Raw genomic sequence first — 26286 nt, forward strand, 5'->3', positions numbered from 1 at the left:
GCTCATGTGACAGGTCAAGTGACTGGACTGGTCCACTCCTGGACCGGCACCAACCCCAGTCACAACGCCGCCGCAAACCTCCTGCCTCCTCCTAACGCTGATCGCTGCTGTAGCAGCGGGCATACAGGGCGCCTGTCAGCAGCAATCAACTGTTTGGTACGGCTGCTCAGCGGCACCCCTCCTTCCCTACCTCAGGGTTGCGCCCGGGGCACATGCCCCGCCTGCCCTCCCTAGCTACGCCCCTGATACATGTATAGAAAATATACAGTATGTTAGATGTGTGAACACTAACTACTGTAGCCACACATGGACAATATGTTTACAGTACAACTTTAAATGCTGAAAACCAGTTACCAATTCAGCAAAAATTATTTTTCAATGTAAAATATATTTCTACTGGTTTATCTATCTGACAATTCTAAAAATATAGATGCTTTTGGCAATACTATAGGGCAGGGTCCACCATACTGTTGTGAAATATTAGTGCCAAAGTCATTAACGGCATTGCGGTAATCTGAATCATTACTATAAATGATGGGCATTACATCAGTGATATTAGACGATATATATAGTAAGTGATATTGGAAGAACACTTTAGATGTATTCTCTCTGTGCCATTCTCAGACCTCAGGGCTCCTGTTAGAAGAGCTTCTCTACCTGTGCCCCCATGATTACACTTCCTACCCCTGTTATGTGTATGAATGGAGAAAAAAACGTCAAAATGTGTTGATAATATATTAGCATATGGTTAATTCAGGTGTGATAAAAGACATCTGGTCTTATGAATGTTTTGGTTTTGTTCAGATTTTACTCTGCATTCAAAAATAATGCATCACTCTTAGTGAATAGTAGTGGTTGCTATATTTTTTGTGAGTTTGTGACATCAGCTGATTTTTTTTGTCATTGCTTCATAAATGCAAAATTAAGCCACTTTCTAAATAGTCTTCATAAGAAATGTCCTACCATTCTTGAGCGGGAAAAGTCTTTGCAGCTCATGTACATAGCTGGTTGTCCTACAAATTCTGACATAAATCCGAACACACTGTCTCATCTGCTCTCTCTGCTCTCCCCTCTCCTCACAGCAGCAGATAGCAGCAGGGAGATAACAGCAGGGAGGGGGGGGGGGGTTGTACACAGCAGATTAGAGTGTGGAAAGGGAAGAAACATCCAATTGTTCAGGGTGGGCAGATCACACAAGCTGAACTTCATAAGAGTGTAGATAGGGAGGAGTTCAGAGAGGGGTTTCACATGCTATTATTGCTTAAATAAAGCAGTACAGGAGTGAAGCTGTAGCTGATACATGAGAGCTAGTAAATGCAGCATCATCCTGGATGCACAGAACTCACATCCAGCAAGAATTACTGGTTGGTACACCCCAACGGGAGAAGCTAGCAGCAGGTTTCAAAATGCATATGAGGGAGTCTAAAAGTTAATGATGGAATGGAAATTATAGCCTGAAACTTACAGCAAAATGTTTAATGGCAGGTAACCGCTAACACATATAGTAGTCATATTTTCCATTGAAAAATATAGAACATGTCCTATTTCAGGCCATAATTACGGCACGGGCAGGCTCATAGAAATCTATGGGGCTCCCGTAATTACGGATGGCTACATGTATGGCTTCAGGGGATATAATTTTTTTAATGAAAAGAAGCAGAGAAAATGGCATCTGAGCGATCATGTGACCCTTTTAAGGGGTTTGGACATGATTGTGACATAATTTCCAGCCCCGCTTTTTTTACGGGTCCGTAAATACGGGTGGAATACGGATTACAACGGACGGGTCCATAAATACGGGTTAAAAACGTGTGACAAAGGACCCGTATTTACGGCCAGTAATTACGGGAGGGAAAAAATATGGTCGTGTGCATGGGGCCTAAATAGGAATTAATGAGATTGCACCTGATTTCCTGCATTGGATTCCAAGGAGAGAGTAAAAATAAAATAAAAAAGACATAGATTGTCGTTGTGACAAAGTTACATAAACTCATATGTGCTATGAGACAAATTTGATGAAACTCTGGCCTCTGCTTGTCATGCAGCTTGGAAATTAAAAAGCAACAACTAGTAACATCTCAGTTTTTTCAAAGATATTCTTTCTTCAATTAAGAGACTGTTCTCCCACCAGATCTGGTACATAAATGGTTAAATCCCTACTTCTGGAAAATGCTGACTGAATTCACCTGGCCTGCGAAGAAGTAAGATCTGACCGGCTTTCATTAAAACAAGTTCAACATGTACACACAACCGTTCAGGCTGTTACTGATTCATTTGACATTTGATAAATACTTGGCTGCTGGTCTGGGCTTAGCAAAGAATGCACTGTGCGTAATCGGCAGGAAAATTACATTGGTCTCACACGATGAAAAAAATTGCTTGGTCTCATGACCACATCTAATCATATATTGACACATATCCCTGAACTGTATATAAATGTGTCTATGGGCAATAGCACCAAGACAATCAAAAGTCTAATGGAAGCTGGTTGAGATTCCATTTCTGCTAGGCTTAGGTGAGTGTTGGGATAAGAGGGAGTAACTGTGTTTACTCTAGCCTAAAAAGGACTGTGAACTATTATCTAGAACTGTTATCTGAGATAGAAGTACACAAGGAAGTTTCCTTTGCTAATGGTTGAACTGGTCTTTAGATAAAACCTTAGCTGAATACCTATAGCCCTAATTAATCAACTATTAAAACAGAAGTTGATAACGATTGGCTTACTTAAAGTCTGAATTACCAGTATTCACAGATAACGGGAATGTCAGTTTGGAAAAGATTTATTGAAGAAGAACAAAAATGTTATTCTATAATATTTATAGTTGTTACATTGTTTACAGGTTACAAACCCGGTAAAAACTGAATGACATGTTGATATAGTTACGACTAAAATAAAACATAGATTTATTTGATCAATTACATTAAAGTGGATGTCCCATGAAAGGACATTTATCACCTGTCCACAAGATCAAGATAGCTGATAAATGTCTGACCGCCAGGTGCTCCTCCGCTGAGATCCCTAATGATCACTAGCACAGGGGTCCTGAGCCCCTCATTGCTACTTACTGCACAACAACGGTGAGGAGCAATTTGGATGAAATGGTGGTCATGCATGTGCCATGCTGCTACATTTAATGTCTATAGGCTGATGGAAACAGCCGAGTTCTGTACTAAACACTATAGACATTGAATGGAGTGGCAGACACAAGCGTGATGGACGGTCAATTCAAAATCCTCTTCAATGCGATCATGCAATGAGGAGGAAGGGGATGCTCAGGACCCTCGTTCTAGTGATCAGTGTGGCTTCCAGTAGTGGGACCACAAATAATCAAACATTTTTCACGTAAAAAACAAAAATTAATTTCCCGAAATTGCACAACTTTAATATTAGTGCTGAATCCTTCTCAGTTATGTTAATGGTAGTTGATGTTAAATTATAATTTAAATATTACGCCATTTGGATGTAATAGGCGGGGTCCCAGTCTCGCATTCCCTGCCCATTCATGCGTTACTTGGTTGGTCGTTCACCAGAATGGTCGGCATGTAATGCTGCATTTCTTCTGTAATGCACCGAAAAAAGGGACACAGATATACTAAAAAAAAAAACACAAAAACAGGCCATACTTAGTAAATGGGTTGGTAGACACCAGTTCCCAACAGAATGCAGACAAGTAAAAATGCTACAGAGGGAGAGGGCCCTCCCAACATTATAAGACCTGGCTGCATCCTAAAAAATGTCTGACTAATAGGTTGTGATCCGGCAAGATACGCTGCACCTTGCAACTGGCACATTATTTGAAGCTTTGGTTGTGTGCAGTGATAACACTGAGCAGCCACTCCCCTCAAGACTAGTCGGAGTGGATATTACTATTTAAAGAACCTGAGCCCTCTCCCTCCACAGTATTTTATACTTGTCTGCGTCCTGTTGGGAACTGGTGTCTACCAACCCATTTAGCAAGTATGGCCTGTTTTTGTGGTTTTTTTTAAATTTCTTCTGCAGTGGACATTGCAGAGAAAATGAATGGCCAGATACAGTACAGCTTCCCCATGGAATTTAGAGCTTATCGCCAGGGATTAAACAAGCCAGACCTGCAGAGATTAGGGCCGGTTCATATCAGCGTTGCCCTGCTGTTGAGGGGTTCCGTCTGAGGTTTCCGTCGGGTTAACCCCTCAACGGAAAGGCAAACTGAAACCTTAGCTTAGCTGAAACCATGGAACCCTGTCACAAGCTTTAGCAACGTTTCCGTCACCATTGAGATCAGTGGTGATGGAAACAGAAGCTATGGTTTAAGTTTGCCTTTCCATTGAGGGGTTAACCCGACGGAAACCTCAGGCGAACCCCTCAACGGAAGGGCAATGCTGATGTGAACACAGCCTTAGCTGATATGCGGTCAACTTCTATTTAAAAAGGTGTTGTCCTCCTTTGGTAGAATCCCAGTCATCTCTGCGTTATCTCTATTTTGCTCTTTATTACTATTTACGAAGCATTCTCTGTAACATAAGTTAAGTAAATTCCAATCGATGTCTAGTGTATTCAAAGGGGCTGTCCCATCTGGACACCATCTTTTCTTAATTCAGCCATCCCAGCAACCAGCCAATTGCTGCATCCCCAGATCAGGGGGCCTGAGTGGGCCTTAGGGCATTTGTAAAGGGGTTATACACATGGGAAAACCAGTTTAACCCATTAATGTAGAATGACAGCCGTGCTCCCGCTGCAATGAATATGATCAGAGACAACTCTGATCCAGGACACTTAACCCATTAAATACTGCAGTCAATGTACTGTATTTGTTATATCGATTGGCAGAAATCTGTCTATGAAAACCCACCATAAGCAGTACGTAAAAAGTTACTGTGTACCTGTTAAAAAGAAAATAATTGTTTAAATAAACAATGGAACATTCGTCATTCAAAATTGATTTTCTTAATTGCAAATGGTAGTCTTTCCTATTAATTTTTGTACTTAAACTAAAATATATTGACATGTTCAGATTTAATCTGAAAGTATCAAAGTTAATCCTTTAGTCACCAGTCTATTTTGGGCCTTAATGACAATTTTTCTTCGTTTTTTGGATTGTCGCGTTTCAAGAGCCATCATTTGTTTTATTTTTCCATGGACATAGCCGTGTGAGGGCTTCTTTTTTGCGGGACAAGTTATATTTTTGATGACACCATTTTCGAGTACATACAATACTTCTGTATTGCAGTGTATTATGCCTGTCAGTGTAAAACATTCTATTAGCGAAAGGCATACACTGAAGGCAGACGTGGGGGTATTTATTAGGCATTAACACTGCCACTCCTGCGCCCACTGGTGCCGCTAAATTAGGCTCCTCCACAGCTTGACAACTAACCCCACTTCCTGCCCTGGATAAAGGACGCTCCGCTTACGCTGGTGCTGGTGAGACCCTACTAGGATGGCCCCCGACCCCAAATTCATCACCAACTCCTTTATACTACTAAAAATTTCAGCTACTTCCTACCAACCACCCCAGAGTGTCTCCCAAACCCACTAGACCCCTGGTAGGTAAAATAGCGAGAGAAATAAAGAAGAAGAAACAGCTGCATACTGTCACGATCTGTGGGTATGTAGACCCACTGGGCCGTACCACCGTAGCGGGATAGCAGCTGGCCAAACAGTGTACCAAGTCAATGTATAGATATAGTCCAAGCACAAGGGTACCTGTAGTCGTTCAGACAGTAATGGAGGCTCGGCACAGACGGGACCTTGGCAGCAGACACCAGGCGTGGTGTAACACATCAGGCGTGACTGGGGGCACAACACGACTCCAACTTTCTAAGGCACAAGAACAAAGGTAGCACGGGATACAGGATACAGGTAGCAGGACAGGAGAACACTGGGAACAGGATAACACTAAAGGATAATTTGCAAGACTAACACGGGTAAACACATCAACGCTCAGGCAATGAGTGAAAGGGCAGAGCCCTTTTTTATAGTCCAGGGTGATCATGGGTTAATGATGATTATTTTCCTGTGCGCTTGGCCCTTTAAGGCTGGGCACGAGCCTGCGCGAGCACTCTACGGGACACAGCAGAACAGAGCGGTAGTGAGCGCTGGCGTCTCCTGGGGAGGAGATGTGGGCCAGCGCTCACAGATCCATGGCTGCGCCCGTTGGGGGCTGAGTAAGCCCGACGGTCCGCAGCCGTGGACAGCCGTGGACGCTACACATACTCACCAAGTTGCTGGAATACCTGTGTCTTGTTGCTGCAGTCCTCTATCTGTAGCTCCAGAACTGCAGTGGCCTCCTCTGCTCCCCTCTGGCATTAAGCTGCACCTTCCTGCGGAGGCCTAGTCTTCTGCAGCCGGCATACTTCAGGGGAGGTCTCATCATGGAGACCCCTGTAGCAGTCCTTGCACATTAGACTGCAAACACTGTGGCCCCCTGTTGGTCACTGTCCTCTTGAGCTGCAAAAACAACACTTTAGTCTCATCCATAACTGCAATAGGTAAACACTGGGGGAGCAAGTAGATTCTTCCTCCAGGATTTAGACCACAAAATTCTCCTGCTCCCTTACTGCCACCATTTTATCTTCCAATCCCCCTCCCTTTCTTCCTATTTTATCAATGCTTCCTTTTATCCCCGAATCCTATTTTATTCCCGCCCAAACCCTGTCATGTCATGCCTGCCCCCCTCTGCTCTTCCCTCAGTCAGGCCTCTCATTACACATGATCCCTACTAAGTAAATCTTAAAATGGAGATAAGAGATGACCATACAGTCACTACAGATCTGTCTATACAGCCATATTCCAGTCACCAATGAGCTGTAATGGAGCAAGTTATCTGGCTGGCCCAATAGGAAAACAACCATTATACCATTGTGCAAATTTGAATATATATCCTTGTGGTCAGACAAAAACATGTTTATAACTAATAACTATTTCAGGAATCAATACATGTTAATTCATTTTATGGGTTCAATAAGAAAAGACAAAGAAAAACTATTGGATGAATAATGAGCTCATCACCTATTGAATTTCCCTCAGAATTTCTCCAATTCTTGGAAAAAACATTTAATGTACAGGGTACCAAGCCTTTGAAGGCAGAAGTAACAGCATAGAAGCCAGCAGTGGAGCATTATATTGGAAGGACAGAAATGTTGTTTGGATAGAAGCCATTTTCAATACTTCAGCCTTCAAACAAAGATTTTGTGATCACAGCCAAATCCACCTAAAATAATTATTATAGCACAAATTAGTTACTGATACACCATAATTACTTGTAGTTTTACCAATTATTCATTACAGCATTACAAGATTTAATTATAAATTATAATTAGACTCCGCAGTCTATATTCACACATATAAAAGTTAGTTTAGTGTTTACACCCTGTGATTTTTCTTTTAATTACAATGAATATTTATACTCACACAAAAGGTTTAAGGGGCTGATGCTGGCACATAGCAAGCGATATCTAATTATCCATGAGCCAGGTACGGTGCCGGCAGTGTCTTTATCTTCATCAAGGCCTGGAACAATTCACTGACAAAATGCACTTCAGCTAATCATAAAAATTAATTACAAAGAAAATACACAAAGGCGGCAAAGGTGTTGGTACATTCCAAATAATTGTATCAACTTAAGGCCTTTTTCACCTATTACATCATTCTATCTCATTTTACCAAGGACACGAGTACTTCCTAACAATAATTGTTTATTGATGAACACATTTTTGAGCTTTTTTATTTCAAACAAATATTTTAGTTCATCAAATCAGTATATATTCAGACTGGTCATTGCCAGTCTTGATGCATCTCATAGAACAGAAAATTGCTGTTTGACTTACTTGAAGGGTGACAGAACCATAAAGTTAAGTAGCAAATTACCCAATACAGTAGTTTCATGCAATAGCAATTGAGATTTTTGAAAGTCTCAATATTAAGAGTCGGGACCAAAAATATATCTAAATATATTTTAAAGATGGAAAACCATTGCCAGGAGTCACAAATAGTGTTGCAAAGTATTAGGTTTATACTAGTTATGCTTAAAACTCAGGTTCACCTTTGAGAACCCATGCTTGATGAGAGTAGATGCGCCCAAGGGGAACCGATGCTTCATTGAAAGGCATAGTAAGCTGTCAAAATGCTCGCTTAGATTTAGCATAGATATTCTTACGCAGGATTAAACTGATCCACCAAGGGACCAGTAAACCCTCCAGCAAACCCAGGTTTTGAAATGATAACAAGGCCCAGCAGCAACATGATCCATGAGGTTGAGAAAAGGACAAAACCATATGACGCTGGCAGTGGAGTGGATCAGTTGCTGCTAGGGTTATTCAGATTTTTGGGTTATTTCATCAATAAGACTTTATTGATGACATGGCTTTATGTGAGATGATAGCAGAGCTTACAATGCAATTAAAAGTTGATATGCCTATAGCTTTATTATTTATCGAAACTAGGCCACAATCCTATATAGCATTGTACATTGTAAAATATTTATAGGTCATACAAAACAATTCTGCACACATTTCATAGAGTAAAAGAACAAGCACAGTCTTAGGCTCTGTTCACATCTGCGTTGGGGTCCCGTTCTGGCATTTCGTCTGAAGTTTCCGTCAGAACACAAACTGACACCGACGGAAACCAGAGGTTTCCGTCTCCATCACCATTGATTTCAATGGTGACGGAGCCGGTGCCCATGGTTTACGCTTGCCACTTTTGTGCACCGGTCCCGTTGTTTTGCCGGAAGTAATAGCGTAGTCGACTACGCTATTTCTTCCGGAAAAACGACTGATCCGATGCACAAAAGAGACAAACGGAAACCTGGGGCACCGGCTCCGTAACCATTGAAATCAAAGGTGATAGAGACCTCTGGTTTCCGTCGGTGTCAGTTTGTGTCTGTTCAGGGTCCCGTTCAGACGGAAACCTACCACGGAACGTCAGAACAGGACCCCAACGCATATGTGAACAGAGCCTAAGCGAAACAAATTAGCCCTAGAAGAAAAGGGTTAGGCTTTGTTAAGAAGTACATGTTTATGTGTTTTCTATTTCTTATAGTTAAGTGTCACATTGTGTGTCTGCTGATGAACTACAAGCCCTAACAGAGTAATTCAGCACTGTGGTTGTATTGTACATTTGCAATTGGGGAAATATAATTCAAGAGAATATTGAAGTGATCTCAAAGTAAAACTTTAGTTTAGGCCACTTTCCAATAGGTGTAATACGGGTGCTGTTTTGTGCTGTGTTACGGACAGAACACGCGGATCTTCAGCGGTTCATGAGAACCAGAGTTAGAGCATCATAGGCTTCCAGGTCCGTGTGTTACATCTGTAACATGGGCGCAAAAAAGCATCAGTATTATGCTTGTCTGAAAGCGGCCTTAGCTGAGATTTGTTGCGTCATACTTTAAATTCTGTCAGATATTCTTTAGCAGCAGACTGCAAACTACCAGCTGTCTGCAGTTTACAGTCTGTTGTCATGTCACAAATGTTTGCTAAAGGATAGTTTTACTTAAAAATTTAATTCCATCTTTGACCAAATATTCAGTGTAAATGAAAATAAAAAGTGAAATGCTTTACGTTACTGTTTTTGGATCAACTACAGGTTATTTAAGGTTTTCTTTCTCCAATAACAAACATAACTGCTTGCAGATGAAATTGAAATACTCCAGGGCTTTCTGACAATATTTCATGTTGTTAGAGCATATTTAGGTTTACTATCAGTACACAGGCTATGGTTCTAGTATATTGATATGTGACAGGACATTAGTTGAAAAATTAATAATTATCTTATGGGATTTAATAAAAAGTTAAAGAGGCTCTGTCACCAGATTTTGCAACCCCTATCTCCTATTGTAGCAGATCGGCGCTGCAATGGAGATAAGAGTAACGTTTTTTGTTTTTTTTAAAACGAGCATTTTTGGCCAAGTTATGGCCATTTTTATATTTATGGAAATGAGGCTTTCTAAAGTACAACTGGGCATGTTTAAAGTTATGTCCAAGTGAGCGTGTATTGTGTGTGTACATCTGGGCGTTTTTACTTGTTTTACTAGCTGGGCGTTGTGTATAGAAGTATCATCCACTTCTCTTCAGAATGCCCAGCTTCTGGCAGTGCAGACACACAGCGTGTTCTCGAGAGATCACGCTGTGACGTCACTCACTTCCTGCCCCAGGTCCTGCATTGTGTCGGACGAGCGAGGATACATCGGCACCAGAGGCTACAGTTGATTCTGCAGCAGCATCAGCGTTTGTAGGTAAGTAGCTACATCGACTTACCTGCAAACGCCGATGCTGCTGCAGAATCAACTGTAGCCTCTGGTGCCGATGTGTCCTCGCTCGTCCGACACGATGCAGGACCTGGGGCAGGAAGTGAGTGACGACACAGCGTGATCTCTCGAGAACACGCTGTGTCTGTGCACTGCCAGAAGCTGGGCGTTAACGAACAGAAGTGGATGATGCTGATTCGTCAGCATCATACACTCCCATTCCCAACGCCCAGCTAGTAAAAGAATTAAAAACGCCCCGATGTACGCACATAATACACGCCCAGTTGTACCTTAACTTTAAACACGCCCAGTTGTACTTTAGCAAGCCTCATTTGCATAAATACAAAAATGGTCATAACTTGGCCAAAAATGCTTGTTTTTTAAAAATAAAAACGTTACTCTTATCTACATTGCAGCGCCGATCTGCTGCAATAGCAGATAGGGGTTGCAAAATCTGGTGACAGAGCCTCTTTAAATAAATTTTAAAAAAAGTAATGTTTAAAAACTCTGTAAAAAAAATCCTATGCGTGCATTTTTTACAGTAAGTAAACTTTATTAAATATAAGTCCAAAAACATAAAATAATCCACAAATATTTAGTATTGTCACATTTGTAACAACCTGTACAAGAAATGTATAGCAGAATTCATGATGATTAATTCATGCTGTAAAAAAGGTTAATAAAACCTGCAGCAGAGTTTTTTTTGCGTTTTTGTACCATAAAATAGCACCTACATAAAGTACAACTTGACCAGAAAAAACAAAGCCTCCTTCCCATGTCAAACAAAAAATAAATATCAGCCAATGTAGACTGGACCAGACTCAATTACAATGTCAATAGTATTGAGAGGAAGGCGCACTTTGGTGAAGATATTTACACCGTAAGGCCTCATTTACACGAGCGTGTGCATTTTGCGCACGCAAAAAAACGCAGCGTTTTGCGTGCGCAAAAGGCACTTGACAGCTCCGTGTGTCATCAGTGTATGATGCGCGGCTGCGTGATTTTCGCGCAGCCGCCATCATAGAGATGAGGCTAGTCGACGTCAGTCACTGTCCAGGGTGCTGAAAGAGTTAACTGATCGGCAGGAACTCTTTCAGCACCCTCGACAGTGAATTCCGATCACAATATACAGCAACCTGTGAATAAAAAAAAAGACGTTCATACTTACCAAGAACTTCCTGCTTCCTCCAGTCCGGTCTCCCGGCCATTGCCTTGGTGACGCATCCCTCTCTTGACATCCGGCCCCACCTCCCTGGATGACGCGGCAGTCCATGTGACCGCTGCAGCCTGTGATTGGCTGCAGCCTGTGCTTGGCCTGTGATTGGCTGCAGCTGTCACTTGGACTGAATTGTCATCCCGGGAGGTCAGACTGGAGGAAGAAGCCGGGAGTTATCGGTAAGTCAGAACTTCTTTTTTTTTTTTTACAGGTTCATGTATATTGTGATCGGAAGTCACTGTCCAGGGTGCTGAACCAGTTTAACTCTTTCAGCACCCTGGACAGTGACTGTCTCCTGACGTCGTGTACCGGAATTTTTTTTGCAGGGTTCGGTCAAAACGAGTTCGGCCGAACCCGGTGAAGTTCGGTTCGCTCATCTCTAAATTCTGACACTCCGTTTGGATGTTAGTAAACAGAAAAGTACGTGGTGCTTTTCTGCTTACATTCAGAGTTTGACAGCTCTTGCGCGAATCACGCAGTTCGCACGGAAGTGCTTCCGTGCGACCTTTGTGGTTTTCACGCACCCATTGACTTCAATGGGTGCGTGATGCGCGAAAAATGCAGAAATTTAGAACATGTCGTGAGTTTTTTTCAGCGCACTCACGCTGAGCAAAACTCACGGACTGTCTGCATGCCCCCATAGACTTGTATAGGTCCGTGCGACCAGCGTGAAAAGCACGCGCGTCGCACGGACGTATATCACGTTCGTGTAAATTAGGCCTAAGACCTCTTTCACACAACAGTATTTTGGTAAGTATTTTGCTTTAGTATTTGGAAACCAAAACCAGGAGTGGGACATAACAGAGAAAGGTATAATGGAAAGATTTGCACCTTTTCAGTGTTTTGGCCCCACTCCTGATTTTGGCTTCCAAATACAGAAGCAAAATACTGAACAAAATAATGGGTTGTGAAAGAGGCCTTAGGCCTCATGCACACGAATGTAAAAATGGCCGTAATTACGGGCCGCAATTACGGCCCGTGATTATTGGCCCATAGACTTCTATTGGCCACTGGTACCTTCCCGTTTGCTTACGGGAAGGTGCCTGTGCCGTTGAAAAATATGGAACATGTCCTATTTCAGGCCGTAATTATGGCACGGGCAGGCCCATAGCAGTCTATGGAGCTCCCGTAATTACGGGTGGCTACGTGTGTGCATCCGTAATTACGGGAGCGTTGCTAGGCGACGTCAAGGGATAGTCACTGTCTAGGGTGCTGAAAGAGTTAACTGATCGGCAGTAACTCCTGCTGGACTTAATAGTATTAAAAGTTAACTTACCCAGAACTCCCTGCTTCTTCCTCCAGTTCGGCCTCCCGGGATGACGTTTCATTCCATGTGACCGCTGCAGCCAATCACAGGCCAATCACAGGCTGCAGCGGTCACATGGACTGCCCCGTCATCCAGGGAGGTCGGACTGGATATCAAAAGAGGGACGCGTCACCAAGACAACGGCGGGGCTACGTATGAACTTCTTTTACTTACAATCGCTGCGTTCCGATGCGGAAACTCTGCACGAAATGGCTGCCTCTTCTCTCTATCCAGCACTGAACATAACAGAGAAGGGGCTGCCGATTAGTGCAGTGCAATTTTGCAGAGAAAACGGGTCCGTAAATACGAGTGAAATACTGCTGACAACGGGTCCGTAAATACTGGTGGAATACGGGTCGAATACGTGTGACAAAGTACCTGTATTTATGCCAGTATTTACAGGAGGAAAAAAATAAGTTTGTGTGCATGAGGCCTAAGACTTTGAAGTATTATAAACACCAAGAATCTTCCCAAGTGTTCCAGATAAAAGTCCTTATAGCAGGCTAAAAACATTCTCAGGAACGTTCTGATCTTGTTGAGGGGCACAGTTATTTTTTAACATCTCAGTGCTAAGCGTCCAGCAAAGGAAGAAATAGTAGCTTAAATACAACCGCTATCTACAACAGTAATACACAACCTTTTTAGTAGGTCCACATTGTCAGATTGTACAGCTAATAGGGGCTGCAACTATGCAGTATTTATGATGTTTCCTGGCCCAGTGGCTCCATCACGCACAAATCCTAGTCTTGCCTACCTCCTATTACTTCACTGCTCTTCAGCCATTGCACTATTACTACCATTTTTGCTGATCACTCATGGACTACTTTGCACAGATGTGTCGTAAAATAAGACCCATCAAGTCTACAGGAATTTTACTATACAACTATGAGAAATTATTTACACCATTTCAGTTGCAAATAATTTTGTATTTCTGCAGTCTAGTATACAGACTCATTAAAATCTAGCTTCACAAAATATTTGATCACAAATCCATTTTATATAGTATAGTATAATTTTACATTTTTTCATCTCATTCTATAAATACCATAGCTATTGTGTACTGCATTAAAACATTTCTTTCTAATTAGATTTAAAGATGACAATGGTTCTATTATGATCTCTCAAGTCTGAGAATGTCCGAGTTAGCTAACATGGCCTTGAAATTCTGTATGTAGTGTGTAATTTGGTATTGAATCGGACTCAACCCTCATACAAATGAAACCATGGAAACAAATTATTTACTTGCTCGCAGACAAAGCTTAGGTAATACAAGGCTTTCATTTTTCAATCAGTTTCTTTAAGTTGAAGAGTGAAAGTTTGATTAGCATGCTGTCTGTATTATGAGATCAATATAGTTCATAGCCAGCTGTTCTCAATGAAAGAAATAATGAAGTTATTGATGTTGATCAATGTTTATATATATTAGAATTTGTGAGTCTTCATTGCTATGACTGAGTAGACCATTACTGTCATGTACTTTCACCCTGCACAACCACCATCATTAGCAAGGCTGTAAGGGATGCATGGCGGAGCACCGGACTGTCCAACCAATCAGAGGGGTAGGAGCCATATTTAATACGGCTATGTACCGGCCTCAGTGCCAGTTATTAAGGTGTATTCCCTGGTTAGGCTCTTTTCTCTTGTACATTGCGTATTAACTCCTGTTTGACCTGGCTCGTCTGGCTACTCTACTGACTACTGCAACTGTACTGCATATCCGGCTCTGCTTCAATTTCATTACTAACCCCTGGCTTCTTGATTACATTACGTATCACCCCTGGTACCACATCTGTAGCTTTCTAAATCCCCATGGCAACTTTCAGAACTGCCTAACCTCACTTTATCCCTCTCTGTGTTACCCTTTCCTGTAATTTTATATAGACCAAGGTGAAATTATATCGCCCTGTAGGTTCGTTCTCTTGGTATTGTAGGAATCAGATAATTACATTTAAATACATTTATATGTAAGTAACATTGTGGGTCGTGCTATTAACAAGAGATTCTTAATAGCTTGATAACACCTAGATACATTTTTAAAAGGAGTAGAATTTTTTTTCTTTGGAATATTCCCTAAGCATGTAACTGATAAGTTTTGCCTCAACTAAGTACTAAGGGGCACACGTATAAAAAGTTTGCTTGTCCCAACACTTTTAATCAGTACAAATTTAGTAAAATTTAGGACTTTATGTAAATTTGATGCAAGTACGAGATTTTAGCCCATGTTCGCTAAAGCCTAAAATGTCACAAAAATTTTGCTAAATAAATGGAAATAGCATATCTATGACTTCTCACTTGTGGATGTCTAGTCTGACCTGTCATAGGCTGTCAGTCAATGATTTCATGCTGAAAATGTCACACTCCTTTTATAATGTTTCAGCATACTTGAAACAAATGGAAAAATACCTTTGAACTAAAAACCTGTTGGATAGAAGGGAACCTGCAAAAACAGCCCGTCTGACACTCCATAAATATGTCGTAAGTGCATGCAACATTTTCAGCACCAGTGGTATGACAATAAACATCAAACAATGCTAAATTATGATGCTATGGGTTAGTGTTGCCTAAGTCTAGGATCACACCACATTTGTGCTAATTTTTAGACGTTTATCTTAAAAATAAAGTTTTAAAAAAAAATTATAGAAAGGGATGCAACTGTTTATTGAAGGTGTTTGTATGCATTTTATTTAAATAAAAAAAAAAGAATCCAGATATTGACTGTAAGCAGTTGGGAAAATGTGATTTTAAAAAAAAGTCTCTTCTAAATAAATTAAATATTAGGTAAGGAATAAAATATTTTGTTGTTTGGCTAATAGGAGCGATCAAAAAATGCATCGGACTCATAGTTATGATCCCTGTGTATTCATGAGAAGAGCACCCACTTTGAATCCCTCCATCTTCTTCACAGAGGTTGACATGCAACTTTGATCTTCATGTGACTTTTTTCATAGAGAAAAACACAGGAAATTTTGCAAAATCTCAACAAATTTGCATGCACATGCAATTCAACACAATGTTAATATATCTAATCAATCACACATTTCAGTAATATATCTGAGTATATAAAAATGTAAAAAGAATTCTGTTAATCTTTATGTTATTTAAGTTATAGGTTGCATTTTATATTGTCAGTGTAACTTACTATTCTTTGTGTGTTTTTGATTTATTTGACATGACTCTTTCTTGCTAAAATACAATTGTCGAGAATAACAATATTATAATCCCACTGAAATACTCAATGTACTTATGATAATGCACATAAAGGATTTCATGCTGCTGTGCCCCATATATCTGTGTTCTACTGATCAATCAATGCTTTATCAAGGGAAAACATGAGCTATTGTTGTTCTAAAGGAGAAGAATTATAGTTATTTATCAACAATTCTATTCATTTTTGTGGATCATTTTTATCTGCTAAATATGGAATGAAATCTTTGACCCTGAACCCTTTTAGGACCAAGCGATTTTGGCATTCAGGACCACCCAAAATTGTTAGATTTTTTGATCTTGGCATTTTATATTCGATAACTTTTTTTTAATTTGACCATAGATGCAGCTGTACAGTTTTTTTTTGTGTGTTTTTTTTGCAGGACAAGTTGTACTTTCTATAGGATCCATTTTTGGGGAACATATCTATTAGGGTTTAATCTATTTGAATTTAATTTTGGGGAGACAGGCCAAAGAAAAATATATATCTATGTATATATATTGCATAATTTACACTTCTTATGTACAAATTATGTACGTCAGTATGTTGTGCCTGTGCATAAAAATATGCACGGGCACTTGTTAGGACCTACCTCTGGAATGTCTCAAATGTCCTGGAATGTCCCTTGATAGTCTTTTTCAGGTCCAGGATAGTCTACATAGTGATTCCAGCCCCGACTATCATGTTGCCTATGACAACGATCACTGGTACAAGTTGAGGTTTCCCCTCTCCAGATATTACCACTATAACTAATACACTTAAGGAGTTAGTAGCCAGGAGCGGCAACGCAGCTATGTATTGCACTACTTTTATGGTGCCTCCCGATGGTATTATACAGTGGCCCATAGGCACTTTGCTGTGTGCATGAGGTTTCTCCAAAACTAGAATTTTTTTTAAAAGGTTATTTAATATACGGTACTTTAAAAATATATAGCTATTTTTTCTTAATATCTTATTTATATTTCAAGATAAATTCCCTAATTTTAAAAGTCCAAATCCTAAAGCTGTAATACTAAAAGATTCTGACAACAACATGACTACTTCACATTTATGTAAGACGCAGCATTTTCATAGAGAATTTGTGTGGATTGTAATCACTAAATATATCAATGTTTACTTCCTAGCCTTCCAAGAAGGTTCCTGGCCTGTTTTCCACATCATTAAGTGAAAAGTAAATCTTCTGGGCGGGCTGTAGCCTTTGGTTCAGCATTTATATCTCCTCATAAAAGTCAAATATTTTTTTAAAAATCTAATTATTTACAATAAGTACAATAAGACCAGGGCAGTTTGATGCACCTTCCTTTGCTCGGACACACACCCGTATTACGTCTCCGTTTCGTCAGGAGCCGTAATAAAACTTCCTCAGAGATACGTGAGGCTTCAACTGTACCTCCATGAAATTGGAGGCATGCAGAGGTTCATTCTGTCAGATTCCTTACAAATCCAACAGGAAAAAAATTGTAGTATGCTCCGTCAGACTCTGTATCTATGAAGAGATTCAACAGAACCTGTATGAACTCAGAACCTGTATGAACTGTGCGGAGACCATGCAGCTCCATACAAAGGAGCCAGGCATCTTCGGTGCACTACTGTGGGGGCCACAATCACAGGGCTTTGCCTTGTGCATGAGCTCTAAAGAAAATACTTTTCTTATACACTTTTTTGGTTGGTGTTTTATACAATTCATGAAATCTTCGAGAAAATTGACTGAAGAATGTACATTACTCCATTATGGTACATCGTACAATGAGATATCAGATTTGCAATGCACATTAAAAACTCTTCCATAGGCTGTAACTACCATTGCAGAATTTTTATGCAGCTTACTAATAAAAGGCTTTAGCCCATTTACAATCTATACTTTTCTTACTTTGAAGGACACATGAAGGACATTGATTGTATAATCCCCAGCAATACATACATATTTTTGTAATATGCAGATATATTTATTTTGAGCTTGTTCTTTTGTAAGGGAGCCAAGTAGGGTAATCTTCATGTGCAGTCTGAAATTAAAATATTTATCTTCTACATTTTCAGTGATTAAACATCCTCAGTATTTTTTTGCCACTGGAAGTCTCTGATAAATGATTCCCATCCCAAACAACGATGGGAATCCTTGTGTAGTTTGTCGGCAATATTTTCAGCACAATATCAGCATTTACCGAGCCCTCTAATGAGTGTAAATGATTCCCTGCATTGAGTCTGATTTTCAGCTAATCTCCAACAGATAAATCCTAAATTAAGAACTAGAATTGAAGTTGGTGTATTGTCTAATTAAACATATTAAAGACTGATGACTGACTATGTGATGCCATCTGTTCAAACTTAGCAGTTCTGATTTGACAAACCCGGGAGAGGCTCCACTGAGTGCAGCAGAATGTCATTCAAGCTTATCCGCGTATCCTTGCTCCTTAGAAGGAATGCCAGTTTGTTGCTGAAGACAGTTAATCTGACGGAAGTAAATTCAAGTTTTGGCAAAGATGAATGGCGAGATAAAGAGGACAAGCTGCCAAACAAAATTATTCAAAAAAAATATTTGACATGACCTCCCCAGACAATGCCAAGTATCCCTTCAGTAGACACTTTCAATCTCTAGAAACACAAAATATTTCTAGTTACATAAGCATCGCACTCATTTACCCCAGGGCACCGCAGTCAACACTGAAATAAATTCATAATCACTAATACGCCATTCCGTAAAATGGCCCAGTTCTAACAGTAAACCCCACACATAAATTGTTATTACGCTTTAAAAAAAAAAAAAGATAGGAGGAAAATGCCTCTGGAATAATGTCTATACATAGGAAAGATCATTATGTCAGCTGTGTGTTGTTATTCATTTTAAACATGACAGGTCTATACCTGGAGGGCAAATTGTTCTTAATAGCCCACTTAGGCAGTCATCAGTAGTCATCACATATACTACAAAACTAGCTCAGTGCCGGGGTAGACCACCAGCAAGCGCCCTGATATTGTCAATCTATAATTTCTATCAGTTAGCAAATGGTTGCCTGACAACTAATGGGAGTTGTAGTTTAAAAACAAATAAGGTGCTTGAATTTAACTACCCATACTTTAGCAATATTCTCCAGCAAACATTGCGCTCTGAATAACTTGCAGGACAAAGGGCTTTGTCCTTAGCACAAATAGTTATAAAACATCTTTTTACACATCTTGTACATTCGAACCATAAGACACTGGAAGAAAAAAAAGTACAAAATTATATGCACCATTACAGTTGTTATTGTAATGGAATTAGGTCATGTAATCGCAACCTCTAAGGCTGGGTTCACACGACCTATTTTCAGACGTAAACGAGGCGTATTATGCCTCGTTTTACGTCTGAAAATAGGGCTACAATACGTCGGCAAACATCTGCCCATTCATCTGAATGGGCTTGCCGACGTACTGTGCAGACAACCTGTCATTTACGCGTCGTCGTTTGACAGCTGTCAAACGACGAAGAGTAAAAATACAGCCTCGTCAAAAGAAGTGCAGGACACTTCTTTCAGACGTAATTTGAGCTGTTCTTCATTGAACTCAATGAAGAGCAGCTCAAAATTTACGGCTGTCAGAGAAGCCTCGCAAAATGCGAGGAGGAGCATTTACGTCTGAAACGAGGCAGCTGTTTTCTCCTGAAAACAGTCTGTCTTTTCAGACGTAAAAGCCTCTCATCGTGTGCACATACCCTAAGGGTATGTGCACACGCTAGCTGGCTTTTACGGCTGAAATGACAGACTGTTTTCAGGAGAAAACAGCTGCCTCATTTCAGACGTAAATGCTCCTCCTCGCATTTTGCGAGGCTTCTCTGACAGCCGTAAATTTTGAGCTGCTCTTCATTGAGTTCAATGAAGAACAGCTCAAATTACGTCTGAAAGAAGTGTCCTGCACTTCTTTTGACGAGGCTGTATTTTTACTCTTCGTCGTTTGACAGCTGTCAAACGACGACGCGTAAATGACAGGTTGTCTGCACAGTACGTCGGCAAACCCATTCAAATGAATGGGCAGATGTTTGCCGACGTATTGTAGCCCTATTTTCAGACGTAAAACGAGGCATAATACGCCTCGTTTACGTCTGAAAATAGGTAGTGTGAACCCAGCCAATGGGTTGATGGTCTTTCACCAGCAGAAACACCAGGAAATTTAGTGGTCAGCGGGTTATATGTTTCAATTGACTTTTACCAGTTTTATTACATTCAACAGAATAGAAAAATACACATATAAAAATAAAATTCATATGCCTGTCCAACACTAACTAGAGAGGCGGCGTCCCTAACTGCCAGCATGAACGCCTACTGCCCAGCACCACAAACCACACAATGATCATACCGTTTGCTACGTACAACCTACAAGCATCAGCATGGCTCCCAATCTTCTGATCTTCCCCAGGCTAGGTGCACCTTGTGTATGAGCTCTGTATTTTAAGGGATAGAAGGGGTATATAACCAGGCTTGTTGGACAACCCATAACCTGGACTGTCTTGATAATTAGATAGAGTGTGAACACATCCCTGATACATACACTCCCCGGTTGCTTAAAAAATGACTTCTGTTTTTTAGTAAATGTTTACTTAGAAGTTAGTCTAAGGACTGTGCCTATCCCAGAATGAGTTCACAGGCTGGCGATAGTAACCAATCACATTCACTGATACAAAAACTAATGGGAAGCTATGTGACAAGCCAATCAGTTGTTGGCTTGTAGAGGAAGCTGCTATATTATGCATTATTGTAATATTCATGAGCAGCCATTTTGGTTAAAGTGGTATTCCCATGTTATAGAGTGATGGCATAATGATAGGATATGCCATCACTTTATAATTGCTTAGCTTCCGACCCTTTGGAACCGAATCAATCTTGAGAACGAAGGAAGCGACGATTTAGCAGTGCTTCTCCTTCTAAATTTTTTCTGCACACCAGTGCTCCCAGCCACCTGGCTGTACAGAGGCGCCGCTGTGCAAATAAACACAGTGAAGGGGATGCAGTGCTAAATCACAGCTATGGATCCTTCATTCCCTAATCCAAATGTAGTTTGATTAGTCTCCTTCAATGCTGGGTACTGTACTGGTTAAAGTTCTTTGGTCTTCTATACAAACTAAGAATTACTGCACTGCCATAAATCACGTACCAAAAATTCTAGCAAAATATTTTCTTTTTATAAAAATGTATGTTTTTCTCATGTAAATCAATAGTGTTGCCATCTATGCAGATTTCGGGGCTTTGCATTGCTAAAAACTGTGGTGACAGCAAGGTGACCACAGTCTTTGTGCTGAGGTTTCAGTGTAATGTGCTCACATTACTGAGAGCTACATACTTTTTCCTGAAAAATAATGTAGGCACAGATAATGCTGCCTCCCAGTCTCTTCCCGCCTCCCGCTGTCATGCGGCAGGCTCTATCATTCATTTACATAGAACTGAGCAATAAAAGTCATACAACCATAGAGAAGCCAGTAAGAATTAATATGACTACTGGACTCAGAAATTGAAAGATGAATATTTTAGACAGTACATATGTGGATATTACTAGACATAAAAAAAGGGGATTGAATATCAACAATTGACTGTTAACTAGCAGAATAATGAAGAAACGAGTGTGTTTCTATTATAAGGATGTCTGAAATGTAAGAAGCAAAGGTCTCTTCTTAAAGAGAAGAGGGACCTTTGGGGCCTACTTAAGCTTCAATGCAAAAAAAAACTACAGGGTGGGCCATTTATATGGATACACCTAAATAAAATGGGAATGGTTGGTGATATTAACTTCCTGTTTGTGGCACATTAGTATATGGGAGGGGGGAAACGTTTCAAGCTGGGTGTTGATCATGGCGGCCATTTTGAAGTCGGCCATTTTGTATCCAACTTTAGTTTTTTCAATGGGAAGAGGGTCATGTGACACATCAAACCTATCGAGAATTTCACAAGAAAAACAATTATTCTTTCATGAGTTATTTACAAGTTTCTGACCACTTATAAAATGTGTTCAAAGTGCTGCCCATTGTGTTAGATTGTCAATGCAACCCTCTTCTCCCACTCTTCACACACTGATAGCAACATCGCAGAAGAAATGCCTCCCGATCTGACCCCCTTAGACTTTTATCTTTGGGGTCATCTGAAGGCAATTGTCTATGCTGTGAAGATACGAGATGTGCAGCAACTGAAACTACGGATACTGGAAGCCTGTGCTAGCATTTCTTCTGCGGTGTTGCTATCAGTGTGTGAAGAGTGGGAGAAGAGGGTTGCATTGACAACCCAACACAATGGGCAGCACTTTGAACACATTTTATAAGTGGTCAGAAACTTGTAAATAACTCATGAAAGAATAAAGTAACGTTAAAAATAGCACACCATTGTTTTTCTTGTGAAATTCTAGATAAGTTTGATGTGTCACATGACCCTCTTCCCATTGAAAAAACTAAAGTTGGATACAAAATGGCCGACTTCAAAATGGCCACCATGGTCAACACCCAGCTTGAAAAGTTTCCCCCCTCCCATATACTAATGTGCCACAAACAGGAAGTTAATATCACCAACCATTCCCATTTTATTTAGGTGTATCCTTATAAATGGCCCACCCTGTAGTTTCAGAGTGGCTGGTGTGGCTCATTGCATACATTATAGTTGAAGGCTATGGACACCTTTAACATGGAAAAAAATATGATTATATCTATGTTTACCTGGAGTTGAAAAGCTGCACTAAGTTACAGACTGCAATCATTTATTCATTCAGTTATTAATTCATACTCCGACTTCCTGATATGCAGTTTGCTGCCTGCTCCTACTTTCAGACTTTAATCATGTGGTCGTGAGATCTGTGAGTCCAGGATGCTGCTATCTTCACCTGCTCTTATGTATCAGCACAGCTCATACCGGTTCTGATTTTTTCTTCTACACCTGTGCTGACATACACTGATGTTGAGGAATGTGTGATTTCCCCCTCCCACCCCTGCAGAGTTTGTTGTGGGTGCTTTCTTCTCCCTTTACCTCTCTCTGTGTGTACTTTCCTCCCTACCTAAACTCTGATGTGATCTGCCTTAAACACTTGGATGCTTTCCCCCTCTCCACACTCCAAACTGTTGTGTACAACCCCATCCCTGCTGCTATCTCTAACACTAAGAGAAGGGAGGGTAAAAGCACACAGCAGGGAGCAGTGTGCTATCGGATTTAGATTTAGACAGTTGAATTTACTGTGAGTACAAGTAAATACATACAATATATAAGCCCTTTAGTAGTTTTCTTCCCTCATATTTTTTTTTTATTCTGCTCTGCAACTAAATATTTATAATTGTTTCTTCCTTATTTATTTTGCAAAACCGAGAACAGGAACTGAGCCATTAGCACCTATAGAGGATGGTAACCTATTTTTACTAGACCTCTAATTAACAAATCGGCCATTCAATCTAGCAATAAAGTATATACAATAGTATAGTTTATCAATACATAACCAGTCAGAGCAGCTGTATCTTACTCCGAATCCTATAACTGTCAGGTCTGCGGGACTGACGGGTTAAGGGTCAGCGGGTCCTGCGTGTTCATAACTTAGATGTGATCGATTACAGGTGGATCCTGCGTGTCTCGCTGACACTGAACCCGTCGGTGCCACTGACCTGACGGATATAGGTTTCAGCGCTAGATACCGCTGCTCTGTATACAGAATACAGAGCAGCTATATCTCAAAAAGTAAAAATAATGTTTAATAAAAACTAATTATAAAGTTGCACAAAACACACTGACAGACTTTTTTATCAAAAAAAAATAAGTCGCTTTTGAAGCCTTTTAGTTTCCTGAACGTTATAACTAACAGTAATTATTAATATAGTGGTTGGAATTAAGTTTTCGCTAGTGAACTAAAATTGCAACTTTTTATGATTTTGAATGTAAACTATGGTTTTAGAAATGTTAATTTCATAAATATTGTGAACAAATAAGTTGTTTATGTACTACAACATTTTTATTTTTCTAAATCAATAGAATAAGACACTTTTTTCAGTATAACAGTTTTCAGTTATTTTCTGGCATATATACCATGTGCACTGTGAGAAAATTGGTCAGTAGTGTGAACTTCGAGATGTTGGCTACATTCCCATAGAGCACTAAAGGTTAACCTAGATGCAGTGTGCACTTTCCAGTAACGCAAAACGTCTCTGAATCACTCCTTTATTTCACTGAGAACTACTCCCAAGAGATCTTAATAAACTGTCCATTGTGCCTGATGAATTACTGGTACACACCGATTCTCCCATTAGCCCTGGGAGATGCAGGCAAGAACACTCCTTCACTAATAGATGGTCAGGGGATTTGCCCTGGTACAAACCAACCCTGAATTAAGCCTGTCATTTTCTTGTGTGGTACGAACATTAATGAGGCTATAATCTTTTCTTGTCCGCGCGCTATGAATCAGGGAACGATGGCTCATCTTACATTTGAGTCCATTGTTTTGATTAGATAATTTTCCTATGCCTTTTCATTTTTTGAAATTATAGTTTGAAATGGTCTTGAATAAAATCTCCAGTCATTTAATCATTTTGCTCCTATTATAATGTCTTCCTGGATGACAGAGAGAGATGAACAGAAAATGCACTTTATGAATTTCTTGCCACTCCTCATTAAATGGATGTGAAGCTATATGATCTGTCCTGATTCACCGAACAACATTACTGTTACTAGAATAATACCTTTGGCTTTAAATTGTCACATACGAAAAGAGGATCTTTAAGGTGTGGTCTAGAGGTTTGAGCGAAACACCTATATTATCCAACAAGAAACACCGGAGACATGAGATTTGTTCACACATTAATTCCTTAAGTGTTCAATGATCTTCCAAAGTAATGGACAATACATTACAACTGTTTCAACAAGCGTATATCATAAAAGTGTCATCTTGGTGTGAGGGCACTAAATACGTGATTATAATCCCACATCAATAATATTATGTGTGTTGTGCTGTCATGAGATCAAATACAAGAGATTGCACAGTCTGTTGATACTTGTCACTGTTGTATTTCATTCTTCTGGTTGGTATGTCTTATTTCTTGTAAAAATGTTACATATATGTATATGTCAACCTGTTATTCTATTTTGTATTTTTTCTTTGGAAATATAGTTTATTAACCCGTTAGTGACCGCACCATAGTGTTTTTACGGCAGCCACTAACGGGCTTTATTCTGATGCAATAGCCTTTTCACGGCGCTGCATCAGAATAAAGTAAACAGATCAGGGAGCCGTTAAACCTCCCTGCTCTCAGCTACCAGAGGTAGCTGAGGACTTGGGGCACCCCTGCTCGAACGAGTGAGATCGATATTAGTATCGATCTCACCTGTTTAACCCTGCAGATGCGGCGCTCAATAGCGAGCGCGGCATCTGAGTGGTTTTGGAGAGAGGGAGGGAGCTCCCTCTCATCCCACTGACACCCGGTGATAAGATCGCTGAGTGCCTGTGTCTCCGATGGCAGCCGGGGGCCTAATAAAGGCCCCCAGGTCTGCCTGTAGTGTATGCTTGCTAGGTCATGCCAGAGGTTTTAAAAAAAGCTGCAGATTATAATGCACTGCATATTTGCGCAATAATTTGTTACTTTATGCCATCTTATCCTTCTATCACCACTTTCAAAAGTGACAAAAAAGTTGGTGGGGTGTAGTGGGAGGGAAGCGTGGCCACTCATGGACCGACACCAGAAATTGGGGTAAATTATAGCGCAAATCTATGCTCATAGCAGTTGTATATTTAATTTTCTGGCGCACAGACATACAAAGATGTAAATTTATTAAAAGGAATGCATCTCTTAATAAATTTGGTGCGTTTTACTCCAGTGTACTTCAGTTTAAGACTGTCATATAAAACAACAGTCTTAATAAATTCCCCCTAAAGTTTTCATAAAGGAAAAGCTAGGGCATAAGATTGATATCCCTTTTCGTCCTTGCCTAAAAATCTAGCAAAATTAGTTTAGCTCAGGATAAAGAGAATTTAGCCATATTGGAGTGTGTTCTATATAACCATTTATACCCGTCAGATTCCCTAATTTCCACCCAAATTTGTGAATGGTAATTAGGGATGGACACTTAGTAGGTAACTGCCCAAAGTTTTGTTGTTAAAATTGAAGCAGTAATGGTTTTAGGTTTAAATCATCATTGTACAAGATCATATCTCATATGACTTATATAAGGAGAGCTTCGAAATACAGTATAGTGAATATTATTGTTAATCATCTTTCTGAAGGATTCCAAGTCATACCTATTTAGTGCTAGTTGGAGAAAAGCTATTGCTTTGAAGTGCGCCAGCTACCCAGAAACTTTCAATGATTTTATAACAGGCTGCTGCTTATACCTGTGATGCCGACATCCCTCTA

Source organism: Rhinoderma darwinii, chromosome 4 (assembly GCF_050947455.1).
Source record: "Rhinoderma darwinii isolate aRhiDar2 chromosome 4, aRhiDar2.hap1, whole genome shotgun sequence".
Taxonomy (NCBI): domain Eukaryota; kingdom Metazoa; phylum Chordata; class Amphibia; order Anura; family Rhinodermatidae; genus Rhinoderma; species Rhinoderma darwinii.